We start from the raw sequence: 26,859 nt of genomic DNA, 5'->3' as shown, positions 1-26,859 counted from the left end.
TGGGCCTCAGTCTCCCCACCTGTAAAATGTAGGAACAACCAATTCTTTTATAAGCTCATTTGGTCTGATATCTGGGATACAAAAGAGTTGACCCCATACCCTTTCCACCTTTCCAAGCTTACTTATTCCATATTCCCCTCCCCTGGCAGTCTTTTGGAAAGCTTCTCATCCCATTTGTCATTTTGTCTATCATTCTCCTGATGTTTTGTACTTTTGTCATTTGTCTTGCTGTGCAAATCATTGTTTACGAATAAGATCTAGGGTAGGAGCCACCTCTACTCCTGGAGACTTAACTAAAATGAGAAACTGAGGAACCCAGTTGAGGATTATGCTTGTCTATAATGGCCTTAAAGTTGTACCACACTGTACCCTCACATTAAAGTCAAATATGGCCTGGATCTGTTCTGCAATAAAAAAGGGTAATAAACTAATTAAAGCATTTGATTGTCTGTATCAGAGTTATTATCCTAAAAAGCCATTAACCATACAATGATAATCAAATGACTGGATGGGCCGTTAACGGTAATATGTCCCTTAGGGCAGCACATCACAACTGTGTGCGCTGTGTGCAGACTTTGTGACAGAAATGTCTCTAAGACTAGGCTAACTGTGAACTATTTAAGTAAGTGAGAACCCAAGGGAAAACAGTTTCTTCTTCTTCTTCTTCTTCTTCTTCTTCTTCTTCTTCTTCTTCTTCTTCCTCTTCTTCTTTGTTTTTCTTTCAGGAAAGGATAATTGGTCAAATTACCCTTTATCCTGTTTACTTCAGGAAAATAATTGGTCAAATAGCATCAAGGCAGAACATGGCCATAAAAGATGCAACACCTCTCTGGTGGTTTCATGATTGAAAACAAAACCCCGCCCCGAGTCCGCCCCATCAAACTCAATGGATCCTTTGGGCATGACAATCATGGATCTATTTTCCAGAGCCAACCTTGATTTTGAGTGTTTTGGCACCCTTTTAATTACTGTGCTGATTTGGGGATCCAAAAAAGAAGAGTTGAAGTATCTATATATAATGTCCTTTCTTTGTGAGCAAGGTTTTTTGGCCAACTTTAGCCTTTCTTGAACACATCCTTGCTCTGTCCTCCTCCTATAATGTAGTGGATCTGTCTTTATCGATAAGGTACTGCAAAGTTCTGTCAAGTGCATTGCTGTGCTTTGGGTTGGAGGGTTTGTGTGAACAGCAAAATGCTACTTTATTGCTTGAGAAGATGGTGAATTGACATTAACTTAAGGAAACAGACTGCTGCAGGTTTTTCTGAGTATCTTGCAGTAAATCAACCTTCAAAGACTTCCTTAGGAAACACATTGGCTCTTTTTAAAAATATAAATACATTAAACAAAGTTCTTAAATCATCTAGCTCTTTTTTCTAATCTGAAGTTAAGGAAAATATATCAGTATGTAATATGACTTCCTAGGGAGTTGAACAACAGAAGACTTGGATGTGCTGAATCCAGCCAACAGCTATCAACCTCATTCTCTGTGTGTTTTCATCCGTTAGGAGTGGGCTAGGAGGAAGATCACATTAATGCGGCCATTTGTGTTTGCCTCAGCCCATCACCTTGAACTTTTCTCCCAAAGAGTGACAAATTACGTTCTTCTTCCCAAATAGAAGTGCAAATTTTGTTCATGCATTTCCTGAATTTTTAACTACACCCTCTTTTTGTTGTTGTTCTGTGAAGTAGAAACCACTGTTTGTTTTCTCTGTAATGAAGTACAAGGATGCAATTATTTTTAAATAAGCTGTTTACTCGCATATTTGTGACTGTTACCAGGTCACAATTTATAATAGTAATTCCTCAGCAGGGTTCTGACAGTAATGAACCTGAAGCTCAGAGTTGTAAAGTAATTGCAAAGGGAAGCACGCCTAAGTAATGACATTTGTTAGGAGGTAGAGACGTCATCTCCCAGCACCTAGGATTATTTTTTATATTTACAGCTCAGGAGTCAAATCTGAACTCAAGTTGACTGATCAGAAATAATTCACGCGCTGGGTTTACCAACAGTGAAAAATAACAGAGGAAGACTTCTTCAATTCTCTTTCTGAATTGTTAGGGACAGACATGATACAGCTTAGGCCTCTTGCCTTATAGCATTAGTGGTTCAATACAGGAGCAAAGACAAACGCCAGAAAATAATGACTTGTTTGATTGTTTATATTTAAACTAAAACATCTAAGCTATTTATTTTCTCATGTCTCAGGGACTAAAAAGTTTCATGAGAAATACACATTCGTAACTTAAAAAAAAAAAGGAATACACACTTGTAATGTATTTTTTTTTTTTAATGCTCAAAGGAGATAGTACCATTTCCTGAAGACCTGATCAGTGCATTCAAAACATTGCTGTAGAGCATATTCTCATTTGAGAATATAGCTTAGACATTTTGTTATCTAAATACTTTGTGGTACTTGTGTTGTTTCCAAAAGCCATCAAGCACCTAAATCACAACACACAGATGTGTGTTCACTGTGATATCACATTCAGAAAGCCATGGAAGCAAAGGAAATCTGTTGGAATGCACAGGGCAGCAAGCAGGCTTTCTTTTCTATTTGGTTGTTGGCTTGCCATGTAACATGCCAAGTTTCCCTCTCTTCACTCTACTGCCTAATGACGCTACAGAAACTTAATTGGTATTTCCAGATAAAAGATTTCACAGAAACTTAATTGGTATTTCCAGATAAAAGATTTCACAGAAGGACAAATTTTATTATCTGGCTTTCTGTCTAGTGGTTGCTCTTAGTACACACTGAATATAACCTCTTAAATATGAAGGTAACATGTTAAGACTATGAGGTCAAAAAGGATAATTATGGTTATAACTAATTATCATGTAAGTTAACCAAATGTAATTACAAAGCATTTAATTGTTAACTTTTGTTTAAACATGATTTTCTTATTTGAGTGAAAGGCAAAAAAAACACATTGGCCCTTTGTTGTTCTTTTATAGCAGTGCTCAGTTATGTGACCTAGATTTCAATCCTCTGTAGTATTTCCTGTACAAAACCAGTGTATTCCCTTTCTGCACACCTACCACTAATAATAAAATATGAGTCAGCTACATAGAGCTACTATCTGTGTAAAGTTTTTAATCAAAACCTTTTGTTAATGAAAAACAAGTGCATAGAGCTATTATAATGCAGATGAGCTAATAAACAAAGTATAATTAAGAATCTTTCTAGAGAGAAATTTCTCAGGAGGTAAATATTTAAAGATTCACTGTTAGGTTTTTTTAAAAAAATAATGTACTTTTTGTCTGCTTAAAGAAATTTCTTTTTCTTTGTCTGATGTCATCTTGAAATTCTTGGTAGGCAGAAACTGTGACTCTTTAATTTGATATTGTACTAAACAAATATTTTTTGAGCTATTCTCTTCAAAGAATCTTTCTTGTTATTACAATCTACTGTTATAATCTCTCTCCCTCTTTTTTAATGAGTATGCACACTGGAAAGTGAAGCACTCTCCAATTCTATAGTATGTCAAGTAATATGGCAGATTTTATGTTTTTAAATATAAATAAAGATACTTACACTGGGTTTGTGAAATCTTGCCTTTGTAATCCATTCATATTTTGATGATAACCAAAGTTCTTAGGCAACCATTATGCTATAACATTACTGTCAGGAAATTGGAACAAATTCCAGGTTATTTCACTGAACATGCATCACATGGTCAAGGCTTCCTAACACTCTGGTCTTGACTAAATAGCACAGCACTCATTTAAGAAGTATGTATCTTAAAGAAACACAGATCTGTTCAAATTGGCAGCACTAATAGAAAATAAAATGATAGTTTCAGCTGTATCTATATAACATCAAACATCTGTGTTATGAGCAAATGCTGACTCCTCTAGCTGTTTCCAAAGGTACAGATGTTTACATTATATGAGCAAAACAACTGAATGATGGATTGAGTGGTTTTAGCTTGTATTTGAATTGTTACCATAGTCTCCGAATACTGCTGTAAAAGCATTCTTCTTTAGGGTCTATTCCCTCCCTCGATCATCTCATCGCTTTTATTCCTTCCTTCCCTCTCATCCTTTCTTCAACAAATATTGTTTGAGTACCTGCTATGTGTCAGACACTGTGTGTTGAGTGAGAGAATAAAATAGACATGGCCTCCCCAGAGCATACATTTGATGGAGAGTAATTGTACATCCTTTAAAAGTTTAATTATATACTTACAAATTGTGGTAAGTGTTCTAAGGAACAAGAATAAGGTGCTATGTATTTATCCAACAAATATTTTCAAGGGCCTACTATGTGTCAGGCGAGGTTCATTGTAAACAGGGATGAATGAAACATGATCCCTATCCTTGCTGAGCTTATGTACAGTTAAGGAAAACAAACAATAAACAGGAAGACCAATAAATATGTCATTTCTGTTGAGGAAGTTCAATGACCGTAGTGTACATGTTGCTCTGATAGAAATGGAGGGAGGGCAGGGACCATCTGTCCATATGACAAGCTTTTAAGTGGAGACTGGAAAGATGACTAGGAGCCAACCATCTAGAAAGCTAAGTAAGGATCTACCCAGGCTGAGGCAAAGAGCTGCCTACTCCAAGAATTGAAAGAAGGCTAGAATAGATTCATTTAGCAAGATGGGGAAGATTTCGGGGAGGATCTGCTTTTGAGACATAAAACTTAATTTTGGAAAAATCAGGTCTAATTTGCCTATGAGACATCTAAGTGGAGACGTTATTGGGGAGTTGCTTATACTAGTCTAGAATCAGAAGGAAGGGCTGAGTTGGCCAAATGTGATAGTCATCAGCACATGTAGGTTTTTTAACATTATAGAAACTGTGAGATCACCTAGGATATGAATGTAAGTCGAGAAAAGAAGGGGATCCAAGACTGAATCCTAAGGACAAAATTTAGAGGTCTAGAGAAAGAAGAAGCTAGACTAAGAAGGAGTGGTCAGAAAGACAGATGGATAATAAGGCAAGTATAGCGATTTGGAAACCAAGAAAAACCGAGTAGTTTTAAAAGTATATGCTTTTGAGTAGTTAAGTAATTGTCCTGCTAGATAGTAAATTTTTTAAAATTATTCTCAGTAAATTATAAAATACTCCATAGTTATTAATATTGTGCATATGTATATATGTATGTTTTTAGAACGACTTTCTCCGAAAAAGTAGAAACTGTCTTGGGGAGCCTGGGTGGCTCAGTCAGTTAAGCCTCTGACTTCAGCTCAGGTCATGATCTCATGGCCCGTGAGTTCAGGCCCTGCATAGGGCTGTGTGCTGACAGCTCAGGCTGACAGCCTGCTGACAGGCTGTGTGCTTTGGATTCTGTGTCCCTGCCTCTCTCTGCCCCTCCCCCACTCGTGCTCTGTCTCTCTCTGTCAAAAATAAACGTTAATAAAAAAAATTTTACAAGAAAAGTAGAAACTGTCTTAACCAGTTTAATCAGCCTACTCCATTCTCTCCATGAAGCATACGGATGGATGCCCATGGGTGATGTCTACTCCTGTCTGATAGGCTTCCCTCCAGTGCTACCCTGAACATAAGCTGCTGCCAGTTAAAATGTTTATCAGAGTTGGTTGTGTTTTTTTCCAAAACGATTAATGCCAGGTGTACTTGGTACTATAAATTAATTGTATAATTTGTAACTTAATGAACCGTGAATGTGGAAACAAAAAGTGATTTTTATAAAAATTAAGTTGAATGCTTTAGAAAGATTTGATAAAGGTGAGCTTACAATGCTATTGATTAGATGTGAGGGAGTCATCTGTAAAAGATCGGGGGCAGGGTGGATTGTAAAAGTCTAGAAGAATTCTGCTCTTGGATTGTTTCATAACTGTTCTTAGTTCTCAATGCACTTTTAAAGAAACTGAAACTGGAAATGATAGCTGATGTATTTTGAGTGTGGTTTCTGCAAAAAGAACAATATAGAACCCTAATCAGAGGACTAAGCACCAAAAAAAACAAAAACAAAAAACAAAACAAAACAAAAACCAAACTTTGGCCTAACAAAGATTGGCAAATGAATGTTTGGATTTAAAATAAAATATATAAATATAGGTATATAAAATAAAAATATATCTGCATATATGTGATGCCTTAACTGATGGTTAATCTTCTACTATAGCCAAGTATCTTTGTATCTAGTTCTATCATATGATACAAAGATAAAGTTTACTCAGCCTGTGTTCATTACCAAAATGTATGAATAAATTATCATTGAATAAATGGAATCCTGCAATAGAAGATCATTCCTTTTCTTTCATGGTTTTGATATTTAAGTACACCAAACAAGGAAAATTCATCTTTGGATATACATACGCATGTTGTGTTTCTGCCCCTAGCCTTTGTACTTCTTTGCTTTAATCCTACTGATAACTTTTAAGAATGTATTTGATTACTCATCAAATCAAACCAACATTATAATCTCACTTTTATTCTTAACACATAACCACAGTTAAGGTTACCAAAGCATACCTCTCAAGTAGAAAATATTATACATTAAAAGGATTCCCCCACCACCACTTACTTTCTGAAATTCTCTTTTCAATTAATTTCAGACTCTTCCCAAGATACTTAGAGGACATGAGAAAGAATAATTTTTAATACTGCTACATCTTAAATATCAGTTCTTACTATTCTATAAATTTACCTGCAAGCATTTAATTTTTTATCAGTGATAATGTTTCGAATTAAAATTCCATACTTAATTGTTAGACGGTCAGTGATCAATGTAGGATGGCAAGTGATTAAAGGAGGTGGGTCATAAAAATTTTGAGTAAAACAGAAGACCGTGATCTATGGGGAAACAGCAGTGAAGTGTAAGATTCCCAGGGAATCTAAATTAGATTCCTAAAGTAGACTGGATTTATTGGGTTTTATTTTTTTTTTAATGTTGTTCTAAATTTTTTTAAATGTTTATTTATTTTTGAGAGAGAGACAGAGACAGAATGTGAGCAGGGGAGGGGCAGAGAGAGAAGGAGACAGAATCTGAAGCAGGCTCCAGGCTCTGAGCACTCAACACAGAGCCTGACACAGGGCTCAAACCCATGAACTGCAAGATCATAACCTGAGCCGAAGTCAGACACTTAACCAACTGAGCCACCCAGGTGCACCATTTTAAATGTAGATGTTTACACGTACACATACATGTCTGATAATCAAGTACAATGTTTGTGGTTTTTTCCTATAAATAGTTGCATGCTATTGTGTGTTGCTGAGGAGATAGCTTCAATGCCAATGCAGTGCTTTGAGACATGATTATTATATATAACATCAGAAGTTAAGTCTCTGGGCCATCAGGTAGAAACAACAGAAGGACAAATTTTGGTTCCATTCTGAGCAAGAATTATGAGCAAGAACCTTTGAGAATTAGACCTATCTAAAAATGTGAAGCTCTGTGTTTCCCATCACTACAGAGCCTGGAGAAATCCCCAAAGACTTGTAAATATATTGCATGGAAATGAGTCTTTTCCTCTGAAATCCGTTCTGTGTGGCTGCTGCAGAGCACTGAGCCTTTTGTGCAGTAAGCCAAGGGCAAGTGAGTATGTGGGGGCTGAAATACAAGCGACTGGATGCCCTGGGACAGGACCTCGTTTTCTAGAGGAAGGAGCACCTTTTTATAATTTTCACAGAAAGATGAGTGCCCTTGCAAGCTCTGTGCCCTCAGAATTGCATCAGCTCAGAGGAGGCACTATTTTGTAGCCCTGGCACATACCAGGAGAGCCATTTTCCACACGAATGGAAAAGTTTTATCCACACCACAGGCTGGCAGTGGCCCTGTTTTCATACATGTTGGTCTTCCCTTCCATTTCCTTCCTTCCAACACTAAGAGTCTCCATAAACAAATAGGGGCACCTGGGTGGCTCAGTCGGTTAAGCGTCCGACTTGGGCTCCAGTCATGATCTCGCAGTTTGTGAGTTCGAGCCCTGTGTTGGGCTCTAAGCTGACAGCTGTCAGATTCTGTGTCTCCCTCTCTTTGCCTCTCCCTCACTTGCACTTTCTCTCTCTCTCTCTCTCAAAAATAAATAAACATTAAAAAAAAAAGTCTCCATAAGCAAATAAAAGGAAATGAATTAAATATTCAGTTCACAAAATAATACTTTTGGAACCAAGTAGGTCTGAGGAAAACTCAGTACCCTCAAGGAGTTAGCAGTCTATGGGAGGAGGGGAATAAAATATTTGTGCAAATTTTCATAATGCAAATTTGGAGATACTAAGTATTTTGCGAATGATACAAAGTGCTAATAGCTTAGAAGAATAAGGAGGGAAATTGTTTTAAAATCAGGAAAATGTTTATGGAGATTGCAACATTTAAGATTTGGCTCAGAGAAAATTTGAATGGGGGTGATGGAACCAGAAGGAAGTTGAGGTAAATAGGAGACAGAGGAAAACTATTGTAATTTTTTTTTTATAAATACATTTTGATTTTCTTATGTTTATTTGTTTTTGAGAGAAAGAGAGTGTGTGTGAATGGGAGAGGGGCAGAGAGAGAAGGAGACACAGAATCCGAAGCAGGCTCCAGGCTCTGAGCTGTCAGCACAGAGCCTGACGTGGGGCTTGAACCCATGAACTGGGAGATCATGACCTGAGCTAAAGTCGGACACTTAATCGACTGAGCCACCCAGGCTCCCCAAAACTGTTGTAATTTAAAAGCACCGGAAGAATCATGAAATACAAGATTGAAACCGATATCTCATTATTTATGCCATTATAAGCAACCACAGTTGAGAAGATATCTTAACACGAATAATTAACTATATACTCATTTGCACCGATACCTTACAGTCCTCCAAAGTCTCAGGCGTTCTCCTTCTGACAAACCTGGTATGTTAATATCTTGACCCTAAACCACTCTCCTGTTTTCATTTTGTCTTTGTCACCTACAGCCAACTCAGTGTTTGCCCAACTAGGTCTATCGCATCAGAAACTATAAAATCAGATACTTGCTTTCTCAACCTCCTACATCTGGGGTAGCCCTCAATTCTGGCCAATGAGATATCGAGGAGAGTCTGCTTAGGAATTTCTGGGGAAGCTTTCAATTAGCCGGCTCTTTTTCCTTTCTTTCTGTCTTCAATGTGGATGTGATGCTTGTAGCTTTGCAGGCCCTCTTGCAACCACAGAGTGAAAATTGTGAGGGTGAAATGTCTATACACCAAGAATGCTAGAGTAAAAACATAGAAAAAACCTGGAATCTTAATGTTCTTGCTGAGAAACCTCCCAGCTCCTTAAAAGTAAATGCCTATTTGTTTGCCCAGCTAATTGGGTAGCATGTTGCTTTCACCTGTAAGCATTCCTAACTAAAATGCCACATTTTTTTTCTAAATCTTTCCAGGCAATATTGCCTTTTTTTTTTTTTTAATCTAAGGATAAGTCTTAGTTCTTGGGGTGTGAGAACACAGCAAACTATCGTTGAACATTTACTGTGCACCAAAGACTCCACTGTATACCAGAAAGCGATACAAAGACCAATAAAACATGGTCCTTGCCCTCAAGGAACTCATGTTTCACATGAGAGAGCAGTAAGTGCTGTGAACCTGGTACAAACCACACAAGTGCCACAAAGCAGGGGAGGATGAACTCTGCCAAGGAACCTGGGGGAGGATGCACACAGGAAGTGCCATTTAAGCTGGTTCTGGACTGATGAGCAGATGTTTATAAGGCAGAGAAGAAAAGAGTGAGCTAGTGACTCCAGCAAAGTTAGTAGCCTGTACAAAGGCAGACATGAGTGACAGATCGTGGGTTCTGTTGGCAAAAGCAAAAGTTGAGAATAGTTGGAACATTTTTACTCTCTTTTTTTTGGGGGGGTATGACCATATTTACAAATGAAGATAGGTTTTTATTCCCTGCAGCGATTTGTATCATTCATAGAATGCAGTTAATTTAAACTGCATCTAATTTGAGTTTACAAATGTCCTAACAACAGCTGACCAGAAGTTTCTGCCTAGATTGTAAACTTTCATATTTAGGTATGTGTGTTTATGTTTGATTTCTTAAGCATGTGAAAATATTAAAACCAAAATGAGATTGCTTAAAGTAAAAGAAGAAACTTTTAAGAACTTTTGAAGCACTACTTTAACAACAAATGCTTTAGGTTTTTAGCTATAGGTTTTCATCCAATCGTTACAATATATCTTTAAATAAGGATCATTATCTCAAATCGAGGTGTACTTGAAAGTAGGAGACTACATTTTTTAAACTAATGAAACTCTTCCAGATTTCACTAATTCTTCCTTTGTTTTATTCAAATGTATGTGACTTTATATTTCTTGTATTTGTTACCCTTCTTTTTATAATTAAAATAGATGCTCAATATTGAAAAGGAAGGTTTGCTCAAACTTCCAACCCCAAAACTTGGGTTGTCCAGAGAGAGGACAAAGTAGTTGGATAATCTCCTGCCAAAGTACTTTTGTTATCAGAATCCCCATATATAACAGCTTTTCTTTTTGTTCAGTAATTTATTAAGCTAATTCAGTGAAGGGGAAAAGAAATGTTTTGGGGCCCTACCAAAGCTGAATACAATAGTATGAAGTTAAGGGGGGAGTTGGAGGAGCTGGCACCCCACTTACCTGGAATGTTTGTCTACATCAATCAAACCAAGTCAATGTATAGAAATAAAAATCGACTATAATTGCATGTGCTTTCATTCTGAATTATCAGAAATTATAATCATCACTGAGCAAATGAGACATAACTCGTATTTCTTAGCTCCTTATGATATGGGTGGCTTTAATTAAGTGCTGCCAGATGGAGAGGTGGGACAAAAGAGAGCTGGAGTAAGGAATGAAATATTGTGACCTAACCTAACCATCACAGACCACCTGATTACAACAGCAAGTGGCAATGAACAAAAAAAAAGTCAGGAGAGATAACAGAATAATGTAAAAAGAGGAATATGACTTGAAATCCTAGTAGATCATGCACCCTTGATTGTACTCACTGCTTCCTAATTTATATATACTAAAATACCTATTATTTGATAATGATTGGTTACTGCTCCAAGCCAAGGCTGTGCTGGGTTGGGTTGACCTAAAGATATGACAAGATGCCAGGCCAGGTCACCATGGACCTATATTATCAAGAATGTTTGGGTAGGATCACCTGGGTGGCTCAGTCAGTTGAGCGTCCAACTCTCAGTTTTGGCTCAGGTCATCATCTCAGGGTTTCATGGGTTTGAGCCCCACGTTGGGCTTCACACTGTGTGGGGTTCTCTGTCTCCTTCTCTCTCTCCCCTTCCCTCACTTGCGCTGTCTCTGTCTCTCCCAAAATAAATACATGAAGTTAAAAAAAAAAAAAAAAAGAATGGGTAAAAAGGGAGGTGAGGCCCCTATGATGCCACGAGAGGAGATGAAGTAACAGCTTTCTGTGGAGAATCTGAGGGGTGGGGTGGAAGTCCAAATGATAGGGCAGGCTGTGAGGCCAGGAGGTGTGGAGATCAAGGGGGGAGAAGCAGAGGTTTATAATGGATCAGAAAACTGAGTCTGCAAATAGGTGAATGTGTTTGGGCCTGACCTTCATCTATATGGTGTCTGTTTACATGCCTTCGGGGAAGGCATGACTATTTAAGGCATTTGCAGAATGGACTCATAGACTCTGATTTTTATTAATAGTTTTATATAAGCATGTAAAAAATAAGAAAGAGAATAGGATGAAATTGTTTTAGAAACACTATTTGCCCTGCAGCCTCACAAAAGATTTACCGAACGTTCTGGATTTAGCCCTCAAAACAACTTTATTTTTATGGTACTGGTTGGCAGATTTTATATTTCTGAGTTCAAACTCTTTTAAAGAGTATGAATTTACCTTTGTGTAGTCAAACTGAGGTAATTCTGTCAAATAAGCCGATTTACCAATGTGCAAATTTGGATCCATTTTTATAGCTGTGTTACTTAGCTCAAGCTCCAATAACAAAATACTGTAGACTGGGTGATTTAAACAACAGAAATTCACTTCTCACAGTTCTGGAGGCTAGGAACTAGCCAAGTAGGTTTCATTCTGAGACCTCTTCTCTTGGCATTTGCATAACCACCATCTGTCTATGTGCCCACATGACCTCTCCTCTGTGCACACTTGGGGAAAGTAAGGGGGAGGGGTGCTCTCTGGTGTCTCTTATAAGGATAATAATCCTGTTGGATCAGAGCCCTCACCTTCATGACTTCATTTAACTTTAATTACTTCCTTAAGTGCCCCTGTCTACAAATACAAGGACGCTGGGGGCTCAGGTTTCAATATATGAATTTTGTGGGGACGCATTCAGTCCATACCAATAGCAAACACCTACAGGAGGTAACAATTGAGAGCTAATACACTATTTACATTTGAGAGAGAGGTCTGAGTGCATTTTACACTCTGCACAGAATTTGTTCTTACAGCGTTATTGCAGAACGGCATTGTGGATGATCGCTAAATCAGAAGTTACATTTCTGTTTTTCCCTGTAATTGACTCTGTGACAAAGCTCTTTAACCTGTTTTGGTGTCAGGCTCCAATTTGTGACATGAGATAGTTGGATAGAGGATTCCTAAGATTTCTTTCTATTCAAAAATTCCATTAGTTCCGCTTCCAGTATGGCTGAGTAGGCTCCTGGCAGACTAACCATCCTGCAGAACCCAATTATACACCCTGTACAAAATACAAAAAACAACCACCTGTGAAGTCTCTGGAGAGTGAATAAAAACAGGCAGATTCCAGAGATTAGTCAAAACTTGCACAAAGAAACCAACATGAGGTAAGTTTCTTGTTTGTTCCACTTTTAGGGTGAAGACAGGACTCAGGGCTGGGATTAGGGGAAGGCAAGCAAGGCAACCTAGGTGCCCTCCTCACCTCCCCATCCCCACCCAGGTCTTGGGTGTTGACTCAGCATTTGTGCAAGCCTAGGAATTAAAGCCTCCTGAAATTTTGCGCCCTGGACACCTCCCTTGCCTCACCTACTCCAAGCCTTAGCAGGTCCTATAGGGCAGTAAAATTCTGATAACCTACAGTCTTAATGACCAATGGGACTAGAGGATGAAGTTTGGGGCAACTACTACTGTTGGAAAGTGAAGGAAGAAAGCTCAGAGAGGAAACAGCCAGATATAGGGAATTTCAAATTCCATGTATAACCTTGGCCCAAGTCTCTGGCTAAACCCAGACTATACAAGTGCAGGGAAGATTGCAACAGCCCAGCCAAGGGTGAAAAAAAAAATTGAACTGAGATTTGAGCCACTGCCCAAGAGATAGATGGTATAGCTTGAGTCCAACCAGTCCTCTGCAGAGTAATATAACAGAATTTATAGTTTCCACAAATTAACTTTCATAATTTCCAGAATGTACACTAAAATTACCCAGTGCAAAAACAAACAGGAATTTAAATGTTTGGGTTTTTTTGTTTGTTTTTCAAAAGAAAAGACAAAGAACAGAGGTCAAATCCCAGAAGACCCAGATGTTGGTACAAGGACTTTAATGTCTGTTATAACTATGTGCAGGAAAATACACTCACAATCAATGCAAAGACTGGCTTTCTAAGCAAAGAAATATAAATCATTTTTTAAAACTATAGAAATTCAAAAATTAAAAATTATATCTTTTCACAGGGCACCTGGGTGGCTCACTTGGTTAAGTGTCCAACCTTGGCTCAGGTCATGATCTCATGGTTCCTGAGTTCGAGCCCCGCATCAGGCTCTGTGCTGACAGCTCAGAGCCTGGAGCCTGCTTTGGATTCTGTGTCTCCCTCTCTCTCTCTGCCCCTCCCCCACTCATTCTCTCTCTCTCTCTCTCTCTCTCTCTCTCTCTCTCTCTCTCTCTCTCCCCCCCCCCTCTCTCTCTCTCTCAAAAATAAATAAACATTAAAAAAAATTTTTAAAAACTGAAACAGTCGGGTTACCTGGATGGCTCAGTCAGTTAAGTGGCCAACTTCGGCTCAGGTCATGATCTCACAGTTCGTGGGTTTAAGCCCTACATCAGGCTCTGTGCTGACAGCTCAGAGCCTAGAGCCTGCTTCAGATTCTGTGTCTCCCTCTCTCTCCGCCCCTTCCCCACTCACGCTTGAACTCTCTCAAAAATGAGTAAATGTTAAAAAAATTTATTTTTGTTAACTGAAACAGAATTAGCCTCTCGGAGTGTGGTGGTAGGGATTCACTGGAAAGGGTCCTTTCTGGGGTGATGGTAATGTTCTATATCTTGAAAGGGTTTGAGGTTACACAGCTGTTGGCATTAGTCAAAATTCAGTAAATGTGCACTTAAGATTTGTGCATTCCATTGTATGTAAGTTTTCCATCAAATGAAAAAATTGTTGATGGACTTCCCAAATGAAAAATTCCTAAATCAGAGACCTGCCTATAGCTGGACAAAGAGACTCTGGTACATGACTATGGTCTTTAAAATTCATTCAAAAGTGGTTACTGAGTGACTGTATTCCATATTAATGAGCATTCCAGGTAGAAAGAACAGTTATCTGGAAAAGCATAGAGGGAAAGATGGACATAACATTCCAAGAAATAGCTCTGAGCCTAGACAGTAGATCGGATTGATAGGACGTGAAGATGGAAACAAAGATTGGAGCCATATTTTTAAAGTGTCTTTTTTTTTAATGGGGTTGTTCATGCTACTGCTTTGAGATTCCCTCTGCTCCTTTAAACTAAGAGGTGTAATTTATATACAATAAAATGTAAGTGTACAAGTCATTGTGTTCTGACAATGTATATAGTTACATAACACCCCCCGTGACTCCAGAACTTTCTCATGTGCTCCTGTGTAATCAGTCTCCTCCATTACTTCCCAGGAAGCCCCTCATCTGCTTTCTGTCACTACAATTTTACCTTTTATAAAATTTCATATTAGACTATAAGCATGTAGCATCTTCTACTTAGTATAGTGCTTTTGAGATTAATCCATGGTGTTGTTTGTGTCAGTTATCAATATTGCTGAGTGATATTCCATTGGACTGATAATCTACAACTTACTTATCTCATCACTTAATTGATGGACATCTGAATTGGGGCTACTAAGAAAACTCATGAACATTCAAGTATGTGTCCTTTCATGGATATGTGTTTTGAAAGGGTCTTGAATGCTATACTATGGGTTGGAAAAAAAATTTTTTTTAATGGTAATTATGCTGTGAGAACTTACCTTCTTTGCAGAGGAGAAAAGGCAAAGTTCAAACCACTTTTATTTGAGTTTGTAACTCAGCTTCATAAGTTCATTCATAATGAGTATCTGACTGCAAGGAAGTTATTATTTGAAAATTCCCCTGCTCTACAAAGGTGTTTTTACTGCTTTTCTTTAAATCTGTTTTTTAAAAAATATGTTTAATAAAAAGTCAAATCTTGGAGGCAAATATCTAAAAGTTTTGTTTTTACAATTTATTCAAATTTTACCTGAGATCCTTAACAGATTTCCAGGTAAACTTTTTTTTTTAATTTAAAGACAAGGATGTTAACAGCAAAATGCTACATAATTAGGAATTAGTGATGCTTAGAGGTACATTATTTATCCCCAGGGTGGGAAACATCAATGGCCTTGATTTAATTTCATCTGATCTATGACAGTGTTTGCAAAATTGCCTATCTGATGGTCCTCCACTACCCCATTGTCAAAACCTACAAATAACAGTTGTGCAAATATTTGTGATAAAGTCCCCTGATGAGTACAAAGACCTCAGAACAAAAGTAGAATTTCAAATATGTGCGGGATTCACTGAACCATGAGCCTTCATCGGAGGCAAATTTCTATAGTGAGTCAACAAGTACTTCTTGAGTGCCCAGTGTATGTGTGTGTGAGGCACTGCTCTGAATCTGGTCGCCATTCTCCCAAGCCTTGGATAGTAAGCACTCAGTAAATGTGAGTAGAAAAAGTGTTGAGCTTAAGTTTCTGACAGATCCAGGGTCTAGGCATTTAAGGAGCCAGCAGCACGGCTGAGACTGTTGGGAGGTTACCATGCTGGACAAGTGGTGAGGGAGATTTTGACTGGTCGGACCAGCTTGGGTGAGATTCCAAATCAAGTTGAGAGATGGGATCTGGAGATACGAGACCACCATGTCCAAACCCATTTACCTGCCAAACTTAACTGTGCTTAAATGTAATCCCTTTTATCTGTCTCTTACACTTTTCAAAAATATGGTCTATAATTATACATACACTTATAAAGGTTTCATAGCCAATTTTGTTAGGAGCAGTAAGCATTTTTTTTTTGTTTTTCATCTCTTCATCATCTTTTCCTACCCTCTGGCCTCTCTCTTGCTTACTTCTCTTTTTCTTCCCCTTTCTCTTCTAATTCTTGCTTTCCCTGACTACAGAGTAAAAGACAAAACTATTTTTTAGTTTTCTAAACTTATTGGGAAGAAAAGTTGATAATCCCATGACTAATTTAAATTATAGATTATTGATATTTTATACATCTCCTTTGAAAATGAAACTGAAATTAGTTGTGAAGTTTTTTTAAATTTATTGCCTTTGATATGTTTTTATCAGTGACATTTCCCTTCCTAGGGACAAAAGAGTGTCACACCTCTGATTTAGACATTATATGAAATAAATAATATGAGCGTTGTGATAGACAGAATTCTAAGATGTTCCCCCAAATTCCTGGCCACTGGTATATACACACTTTCTACCAGTTATTCAATCAAATACTAATCTAGGTGCTGCTGTGAAGAGATTTTGCATATATAATTAGTTGACCTTAAAACAGAGAGTTTATTCAGGGAGACCTAATCACACAAGCCCTTTAAATCTGAGTCTAGAGGGGCGCCTGGGTGGCTCAGTCGGTTGAACATCCGACTTCAGCTCAGGTTATGATTTCGTGGTCTGTGAGTTCGAGCCCCGAGTCAGGCTCTGTGCTGACAGCTCAGAGCCTGGAGCCTGCTTCGGATTCTGTGTCTCCCTCTCTCTCTGCCCCTCCCCCACTCATTCTCTCTCTCTCTCTCTCTCTCTCTCTCTCTCTCTCTCTCTCTGTCAAAAATAAACATTAAAAAAAACTTTTTTTAATAAAAAAATCTGAGTCTAGAAATCAAATAGAAGTCAGATGGAAAGCATGAAAAAGATGCTGCTTGCTGTTGCTAGCTTGAAGATGGAGGGAGTCACATGGCAAGGAATGCCATCTATATCTGAGCTCTCTGAGAATGATCCCCAAGTGACATCCCACAAGAAAATGGGGACCTGAGTCCTACAGCTGCAAGGAACTGAATTTTGCCAACAACAAAAATGAATTTGGAAGCAAATTTTCCCCCAGAATCTCACGATGAAAACAATATCAGCTAACACCCTGATTTCAGGGGTTTTTTTTTTATGTTTATTCATTTTTGAGAGAGAGAGAGACAGAGACAGAGTACACGCAGGGGAGAGGCAGAGGGAAAGGAAGACACAAAATCCGAAGCAGGCTCCAGGCTCTGAGCTGTCAGCATAGAGCCCAAGGCGGGACTCAAACCCACGAACTGTGAGATCATGACCTGAGCCAAAGTCGGACACTTAACTGAGCCACCCAGGCATCCCACCCAGATTTCAGTTTTAATGCCCTGAGCAGAGAACCCAGTCATGCTGTGCCAGACTTCCAACCTGAAGGACTGTCAGCTAATAACTGGATATTGCCTTAGGCTGCTAAGTTTATAAGAAAACTTAAACAACCATGAACAGTAAGTATGTTTTCTCAAAAGCTCACTTCCAAAATACATAATTTCTAGAATTCCAGTATTCTCATATGGGATACTTTTATACATATGTTGTGGTAGTAAGATGCTGAAGACATTCCATTGTACTCATTAAATCACTTTAAGAAGTATACTTATTTCTCTGTCAGTTTGCATCTAGCATTTTGACGTAAACTGCTGTTCCTGTTTTCTTAGATAAAGTCTGTTTGCCTCTTACTCTCAGGCAACCTGTTAGTTGCAGGCAAATAGTGGTATCTATTTTGGACGACCCAACATTCTGCTGTTATTCTTAACTAGTGACTATCAAGCTTACTTGACAGCAACTTTACCCCTCTATTCACGAAACCAGTTTTCCTGAATGGAGTAGAAAAAAGAAGGTGCAGTTCATTTTTTTCCCCTTCTAGTAGGTCCCTTAATTCATGTTCAGCAGCCACTAACCTCTTAATATGTTGACTACTCTAATAACAGCCTTGCTTTAAAGAAATCCTGTTTACCTTCATACACTAAAAGGAATTAGGAAACTCCCCTCCCCAGACCCCACATCATCCGTTTAGACTGATAATGCAGAGAAAGACCTCACAGTATAGTGAGGATAGTCTCAGAAAGTTTTACACTAAGTTATATTGGTGCCTGTAATGAAGTCCATTGTATGTCATTGATTTTAAGCAATACAAACCTAAATCAGACCATTCCCCCCAACATTGTATAAATGCCCAGAGATATTTGCCAGTAGAATCCTGTGTTCTTATCTTGAGTCTCAGTCATGAGATGAGAGATAGCAGTGTAAGAATGAACTTTTAAGCTGGCTTCTTAAAATATCTGGACCCCATGGTTTTAACTGGAGGTAAAAGACTTCCAAATGTAAAAATATACTGAGTTTTGTATCTGTTGAGAAGAGATATGTGGAGAATGAATGCTCTCTTTTTCCATCCTATTAAATGGATGTTAGGGTAGTATTTATTTGCCCAGAAATGGAGACAACAAGATAAAGAGGACTGGGAACCACTAACTAACCTCTGGGAATACTTTTACCATGATGATATTACGGCCTTTTAACTTGCTTAGTGAGTGACTTCTATCTAGAAATAGCTTATATCTAATAATGTTAGCATTCTTTTTTTTTAATTTTTTAAAATTTTATTTAAATCCAAACTAGTGAGGGGCGCCTGGGTGGCTCAGTTGGTTGAGCGTCTGACTTCTGCTCAGGTCCGTGAGTTCGAGCCCCGCGTCGGGCTCTGTGCTGACAGCTCAGAGCCTGGAGCCTGTTTCAGATTCTGTGTCTCCCCCTCTCTCTGACCCTCCCCTGTTCATGCTCTGTCTCTCTCTGTCTCAAAAATAAATACAAATGTTAAAAAAAAATTAAATCCAAACTAGTGAACATATAGTATAGTATTGGTTTTGGAGTAGAGCCCAGTGATTCATTACTTACTTACAACACCCAGTGCTCATCCCAACAAGTGCCCTCCTCAATGCCCATCTCCCACCAACACCCCTCCAGCAACCCTGAGTTTATTCTCTGTATTTAAGAGTCTCTTATAGTTTGCCTCCCTCTCTGTTTTTATTTTATTTTTCCTTCCCTTCCCCTATGTTCCATCTGTTTTGTTTTTTAAATTCCACACATGAGTAAAATCATATAGTATTTATCTTTCTCTGACTTATTTTGCTTAGCATAATATACTCTAGTTCCATCCACATTGTTGCAAATGGCACGATTTCATTCTTTTTGATCACAGAGTAATATTCCAGTGTGTGTGTGTGTGTGTGTGTGTGTGTGTGTGTGTGCGCGCGCTTGTGTATACATATGTTGTATGTATATATACAGATACCACATTTTCTTTATCCATTCATCAGTTGATAGACATTTGGGCTCTTTCCATAATTTGGCTATTGTTGATAGTGCTGCTACAAACATTGGGGTGCATGTGCCCCTTCAAATCAGCATTTTTGTATCCTTTGGATAAATATCTAGTGGTGCAATTGCTGGGTCATAGGGTAGCTCTATTTTTAACTTTTTTAAGGAACCTCTATACTGTTCTCCAGAGTGGCTATACCAGTTTGCATTCCCATAATTATGTTAGCATTTCAACTTCTGAATTTGAGACCTGCAAATATAGAAAGCTATAAAATCTTTCTACTTTAGACATGTCATTTGCTTTTATTTTTATTTTTATTTTTTGCTTGTTTAAATGACATATGTAACCGTGTGGTAAAAACTCAGGCCATGGGTCCAAAATTATGTCTGTTTACAGTGTTTATGCAACTCTAATTTCAATGAGTGTTTAAAGCATAGTTCAAGAAATTAATATAGTTTTTTAAAAAATTATTTCCTTAGAAATTACTTTTAAATTTAAAATATTGCATTATTTGGTTATTTTTAGATTACAATCATCTCTCAGTATAACAGATTCCTTTTTCATAGTAAAATTAGCTAGTAATTCTTTTAAAATCAGCACTGTGATTCAGACCTACAAATTAACTTGTACAATCGTAAATCTAACATAAAATGTCTCTAAAATAGACTGCTTTGTGTTCAAGCCTAAAAATTATTTCAGTTCCTTTCAAAAGAGCATTTCTATGGGTAATAATGCAGAAATTGAGATATGGGAGTTTTGTTTTCTCTTTTTGTTATTGTTGTTCTTCAAAAAGTTAGGCAAAGATATTATTTGACCATTTTAACATATTGATCATTGGCAAGGGCAATGAACCCAGGCATTAGGGAAATAGAAGCTGTGCAGCAATGGTGAAAAGCACAGGCTGTAGCACCAGATTGCTTGGGTTCAAATTGTGACTGCACCATTTATTAGCAGTGTGACAATGGGCGCGCTACTTAAACCTCTGTACCCCTCAGCTTCCTCTTGTAAAATAAGGTTAATAAAGCACCTATCGCACAGGGTTGTGATGAGGATACAGTGAATTAAGTTTCTGATATTGGGAAGAATGTCAGGCACATAGAAAACTCTGTGTAAACATTTGATTAATACATAGTTTACTGTTAGGGCAGTGATTCTCCACATCATTAGACTAGGCTGATAGCAGTTTCATGTAATCACCTAATGGACAAAATGGTATTTCTATCCTTTGATTTTTGGAACTTTCTGTCTTTTAGGACTAAGGAGTTAAGAGATGGGTTCCACAGTGGTTATATTGGAGCTGGCTAGTACTGGCTTGCAAGAATTTTGTGTGCTGACTATCAAACAGAGTCATTATTAAAAATAAAACTGTTTAAACTGTAAAGTAAGTTACATTAAAAGAAAAGGTAATAAAATACTCGAAACTCACCCCTTTCTAGTTATTTTCCTACCGTGTACTATCATCTTTGTTCTTGAGGTTATTTGTGTATGTTATGTCTGGGAACACAACACAGCCCTGTAGGCAGTGGCATTACATTAGTAGCTTGAAATCCATTGTGGTAGGAGTATTTTATAGTAGAGAAATCAGCAACTGCTATAAATGAGGGCTCCCCCACCCCCCAAGAGCTGGGTGTTAAACATTTACCATCACACCACTCAATGCATGTTATCATGAGTGAAATAGAGATGATATAATTTCCTGTATTAAGAAGAGGATTGTAGAAACTATACCTACACCTTAATGGAGGTTTCCCCTGTAGTTAATTTAAACGCTTATTTTTTATATTAAGCATCTGTTACTCTATATCTCCGATCCATAAGCTCTGAAGAAGGGGCTTTTATTTTCATTACTATGCCTAATAATGGTCTTCTTTTTGTATATCATTGTACAGTTATATTATCTCTTAGGAGTCTCATGATAACCCCTAGGCAAGATAACTACTATTATCACTACTATATACTGTAGATGAGAAAGTTGAGACTCCCCATGATTATTATTTTTCCATGGTTATTCAACTTGTCATTGAAGAATATTACATACAGATTTGAATTTTCTGACTACAAGTGAAAATTCCACTATGTGATGAATGTCGTATTCTTTAGGGAAACCTTATTATGAGTTGGAGATCTCTCTTTCTCCTTCTGTTTTCCCTTCCCTTCCCCATACTCCCCCCCCACCCCCGTCTCTTCCTCTCAATATATGAGATCCTAGAAGTAAATTGTATCTGAGCTTTTATAGCAATTACATAGCAAGTGTTTTTCAAGTAAATGTGGCTCTGTTTGAGCTCTGTCTGACATTGATGGTATTGTCTTTATTTTATTCTTAGATGCTCATTCTCCAGTTTTCTCCCCACCCAACTGCCAGTGTCTATGTGTGGTGGCCACCACCTTTACTTTTCAGATCTTTTGTCCACTGCCCTTTTTTCCCATTTTACTGCGGTCCTCCACTTTCCCCAAGAACCTTGGCATCAGCAGATAGTGGTTCAAACTCCCTGTTCCCACTCAAACCTCCCACCTTTCCAGCTCATTATGTGCTCTGTTGTCCTCAGTGAGACCTCCTGTCTGTCTTCTCTATCCTTCAGCCTCCACAGTAGTTTTCACTTGTCTTCTCATTCAGTTTATAGTCCAGGACCCATTATTCCAATCATTCTTACAAATCCCTTCAATTCACATGGCCGTCTGTCCTTCTGTCCCACTATTTCACAAGACTCTGGGCCTCCACAAGCTCACTCACCCACCTTCTGCATAATATACGTAAGTAATGAGCATTGCCACAGGTTATACAACCTTAATTCACTAGATTCCATTAGATCTTTTAGTGTATAATCATAATTATTTTAAAGTCCAATATTGTATTTATCCCTGGATCTGGTGCTGTTGGTAGTTTTATCTTTTGTCAACGGATCTATATTTTTTCTCTTGCTTTTTCCTAGGTGTCTCACAATTTTGATTCAGTGTCAGACATTGAATGTACAAAACCATAAACACTGGGATGAATATTATTTAAGCCCAGAAGTGAGCCTGTCTCATCTCTGTCAGGCCATTAGTGTGGTGGAGGCCGGGGCTTGGGGAAGGATTTGGTCTCATTAGTAGGCAAGCTGGGTTTGCATTTTGTTTCTGGAGTTAAACTGAGTTTAGAGTTCTCCAGTGGTTGTCTGCCACTCTCTTGTGCTTATGTAAAGTACAGAATGTGGGAGGGTTTTTCTCAGTGTTCCTGCTCCATCCTCAGCTGATAGGAAGTAGGCTCTATGTGCATCACAGTGGATGTTTAATGGCTGCTCCCTTGTCCTCCCCCATAAGTAGATGGCTGTTGCTTTTTGCTCAGTGCAAGGTTAGAGGTGAATGTGGGGGAGTGAGGGTGAGGGAGAGGCTCTTGGTTTTCCTACTCCAGTCTCTGGCTTAGTAGGAACTGTGCCCAAGTCACAGGGAAGGGACTTCGTCAGCCTTCCTGTCCCTCCCCAGCAGTAAACAACACTACCTCCTACTCAGTGCTCAAGTAGGCTTCCTGCCCCTCTCCTTGTGGAAGTCAGACTCCACTTTGTATCAGTGTAGGATTCTGGATTTGAAATGTTTCCTGCCCTCGCCCCTCCAGTGACTTAGTGTTACTGCAGGATGAAGACATCAGGTTTTCTATAGCATCCTGCCCCAGGCCCCCACCAGGACAAACCAAGTTTTCCTGGAATCTGGGCAGGGACTGGGGGTCTGACAACTTCTTACCCCTCCCTCAAGAACAGATGACTTTTGCTTCGTGTCATTCAGTGTCCTATCCAAGGTGGGGAGTATCTCTTGCCTTTTCCCCAGCAGCAGCCAACTATTCCCTCATATCAGAGAGGGTCCAGGGCTCCACAGATTTTATGCTTGTGCCCTATAGCAGCTGATGACTGTCTTATACTCATGCGAGGAGCAGAACATGGATGGAACACCTGCTCCACCCTCAAAACTTTGTAGGTCCTACATGAGCCTGCACCACTCAGGGGCTCTCTTAGGTCTCCTGTCCACCCCCAGTCTTTCTCGTAAGCAAGGAGCTGTTTAGGGAGAGCAGATTCTCCTTGTGTAGGGGGCTCCCAGGAATACTACAAACTATCATGCTAGCCCATAATCAGGCCTCACAAATTTGTTATAATTTTAGATGTTTTCCTCTTGCCCACTCTGATGGCAACATTTCTTGCTGTGCTGTGCCAAGAGGGAAAAGTTCATGTGTCCCATCTTTTCTCAGAGGGGCTCATACCCCTTTGGAATTCAATTCACTTCAGGGTCAGCTCAGGTGAGGAATTCAGTCTCTAAGGGACTCAGAAAAAATTATTATATTCTTTAGTTTTTGCAGCTTTTCCCCACATATGGTGGGAGCAACATTCTTTGCAGTTTTCCTCATCTTAATGAGAAGCAGATCTCCTGCTTCTTTTTTAAGAAACATTCAAACAATTTTAACATGCCCTGCAAAACCCAGCACAGTCCTATTTGCTTGTCTGTCCAGCCAAATCTTGTCTCACTCTCCCCTCCTTCATTCACTACACTCCAGCAACAAGGATCTCTCAGTTCCTCAGAGGTGCCAGGTTTTTCCCATTCCCCAGAGCCTTTGCACATGCCGTTTGCTCAGCCTAGAGTGTTCTTCTCCATGTCCATACCTCCTGAACTCCAGCTCCTCCAGAGATCCTTCCTTTATCCCACACCCCCTACTCAAATTGGTACATAAATTACGTCCTCATTCTTTTTCACAGCTGGACAATATCCCATTATCTGGCTATATGGTCTTTAGTCAGTCCCCATTGGTGGTTAGATTATTTCCAGTCCTTTTTTTTTTTTAAACAATTAATAATCTTGTACATAAAACATATCTGTAGGCTAAATTCCTGGAAGAATTGCTAGATTAAATGGTACATGGAGATTCAGGATAGTGCTTAAGAGTCTGGGCTCTACCACCTGCCAGCTGTGTCACTTGGGCAAATGATTTCACCTTTCTGTGCCTCAGTTTCCTCATTTGCAAAATGGGTATGATAGCAGCCCCTCTCTTAAAATTGCAGTGAGGCTAAGAGAGTTGGTACATGTGAAGTGCTTGTAGCAATGTCTAGCACATAACCACTCAATAAATGTCCACTGTTATTATTTTAGCATTTACGATTTTGTATAGATATTGACAGGTTTCCATAAATACGTTATCAATTTATACTACCATCAGTACGCGAATGACTGTCTCTTCACATTCCCAACACAGTGTCTTCTTTAAACAACTTTTATATGTTTGCTAACATGATGTACATGGCATCTCATAAAAGTTTAATTTATATTTGTCTCATTAAGAGTGAGTTCCTGTGTCCTGAATGTTTCACATGTTCCACAGACTTCTCTTTGTCATTGGCCTTGTTCCTAGTGATTTGTAGTTCTTTGTGTGTTAGTAACTGTAAGTTACTTTTCCACAGTATTCAACACTTTTCTCCCGTTGTACTTCTTTCCGTTTTGAATGAGGTCTTCATTGTGCTTATTTCTTAAAGCTCCATAAGCTCAAGGTCAATGTTTATTTGTTCATCATCACATACTGAACACAAAGTAAAATCCTGAACATATAATAAATGATTGATAAATATTTGATGAATGGGCCCAATGTAACGAAGAGAATCTCATTACCTAAATAGACTGGAAAATTGGAAGGAACCTAGTTTGTATGAAAACACCATGAGTTTAGTTTTAGATATGTTGAGTCTTAGGCAACAGCTAAATATGTACAATACTCTTACTTTGGCAAGATACTCATGAAGATTTTGGAGTCATCCCCACGAAGTGGTTGATTGGGAACAGATGATCTCTGATGGAAAGAATGTTATGTAAGGGTGCATAGACGAATACTTCCAATCAGAAATAATTCCAAGTTATTATGGTTGTCATAAAAGTTTTAAGACAGATATGAAATGAAAAATAGAAACATTATATATTTACAAGTATAAAGCAAATGGGGAAATGGAGAAAAAAATTTAATGCCTTGGAATAATAATTATTATTAAAAAGTATTTAGATCATGTTGTGATTTTGCCCAAATCACTTATTATGAAGAAATGAAATCTTTTACTAATGGAAAACTGAGGCCATCATAAGTATACAAGCTTCTGGAAAGCAAAAGTGCTCTTTTTATATAAAGTAAGCTATTTGGTTTATCAATATTGTGCTTTTCAGTTTATAATTAGACAGCAATTGTGTTTTCTGCTACTGAATGATCACTGAGAGATTGCTACTATCCATTTAAGTGTCCAGTTCTGTTTTTCAGATTATAGGAGCTGCATGAAAAAGAAGAAACCATTCACTCTTCTAAAAAGAAATGCTTACTTTTTTCAGAACAGAGAATTTATCCTAAAATAAACTATACATATTATTTAACCCATAAGAATATCTTTATGGCTGTAGTCATTCAAAAACCATATTGACTAAAATGAATATGGACTAGTACTTTTAATGAGTCTGTTATGAGGTTATATTCCTTGTTTAATAATTGGAAGAAAATAATCAGGGCAGGAATCCTATTCTGATAGGGAATGTGTGGTACTCCAATGTCAACCTCGATTTTTAAATGATGCTATGGGTTAAAAGATACTAAAGTGTACATTTTGTCTCCTTTTCATGAAAGAAAAAATCTGTGCCTTAAAGTCTACAGGTACAGATACGAGCATTGGACAAACAAATCATTTGGACAAAAACCTTAGTCATATTAGAATGACTTTCTACCTAACTTTTTAGCTGCCTTTGCCTTACTGACCAGCTATCCTTGTATTTCTGAGCATTTTATTGAAGCTCTTATGTACAGTCATGACATTCTTCCCTGTAGGTCAGGTGGTTGTTAGTGATCAGTAAAGTGATCTGTAGCAAAAATGCAGGAAGTGTGAAAAAAGAAAATAAATCTACTTGAACCTGTGCAGCAACAGTTGTTATGGCCTGTCTGGTTGGGCACGTGCTACTGGCAGAGACGGACACAGTGTCACTTCAGGGACTTGTAAGAAGCTAGTCATTTGCTTATGCTGAGTTCCCAGAAATGCTTATTTTCTACTTCAAATAGGAATACTTATTCACTAAGAGAGAAAAGAAACTCCTAGGTGGCCTGAGTTAATCTACAAAGGAAACAGTTGCAGAATTTTTTAGCCAAGGTCTCATTTTATATAACTTGTGTTAATGGCCCGGAAATAGATATAATTTAATAAAGCTTGTTTTGTTTTCCTTAGTTATAAAAACAACATCCCCAGAACTATTCTCAAAGAATATTCTTTGGGCGCTTGGGTAGCTCAGTTGGTTGGGCGTCTGACTCTTGGTTTCCGCTTAGGTCATGATCTCACGGTTCATGGGAATCAAGCCCCATGTCAGGTTCTGTGCTGACAGCTCAGAGCCTGCTTGGGATTCTCTCTCTCCCCTACTCCTCCCCTGCTCGTGCGCATGTGTTTTCTC

General features: G+C 38.4%; 1 protein-coding gene and 1 non-coding gene across 11 annotated transcripts in view; both read left to right on the top strand.

Annotated features, from left to right (window-relative positions):
- STXBP4 (syntaxin binding protein 4) overlaps window positions 1-26,859 on the top strand; it is a 166,939-nt gene that overhangs the window by 115,772 nt on the left and 24,308 nt on the right. The gene's annotated exons all lie outside the window — the stretch shown is intronic.
- Window positions 18,752-18,822, top strand: TRNAR-UCU (transfer RNA arginine (anticodon UCU)). Its single transcript has one exon. It is a non-coding gene; the product is annotated as a tRNA-Arg (tRNA).

This window comes from Acinonyx jubatus, chromosome E1 (assembly GCF_027475565.1).
Source record: "Acinonyx jubatus isolate Ajub_Pintada_27869175 chromosome E1, VMU_Ajub_asm_v1.0, whole genome shotgun sequence".
NCBI classification, from domain to species: Eukaryota; Metazoa; Chordata; class Mammalia; order Carnivora; family Felidae; genus Acinonyx; species Acinonyx jubatus.
Note: the sequence above shows the minus strand (reverse complement) of the source record. Positions and strands in the feature narration are given on the sequence as shown.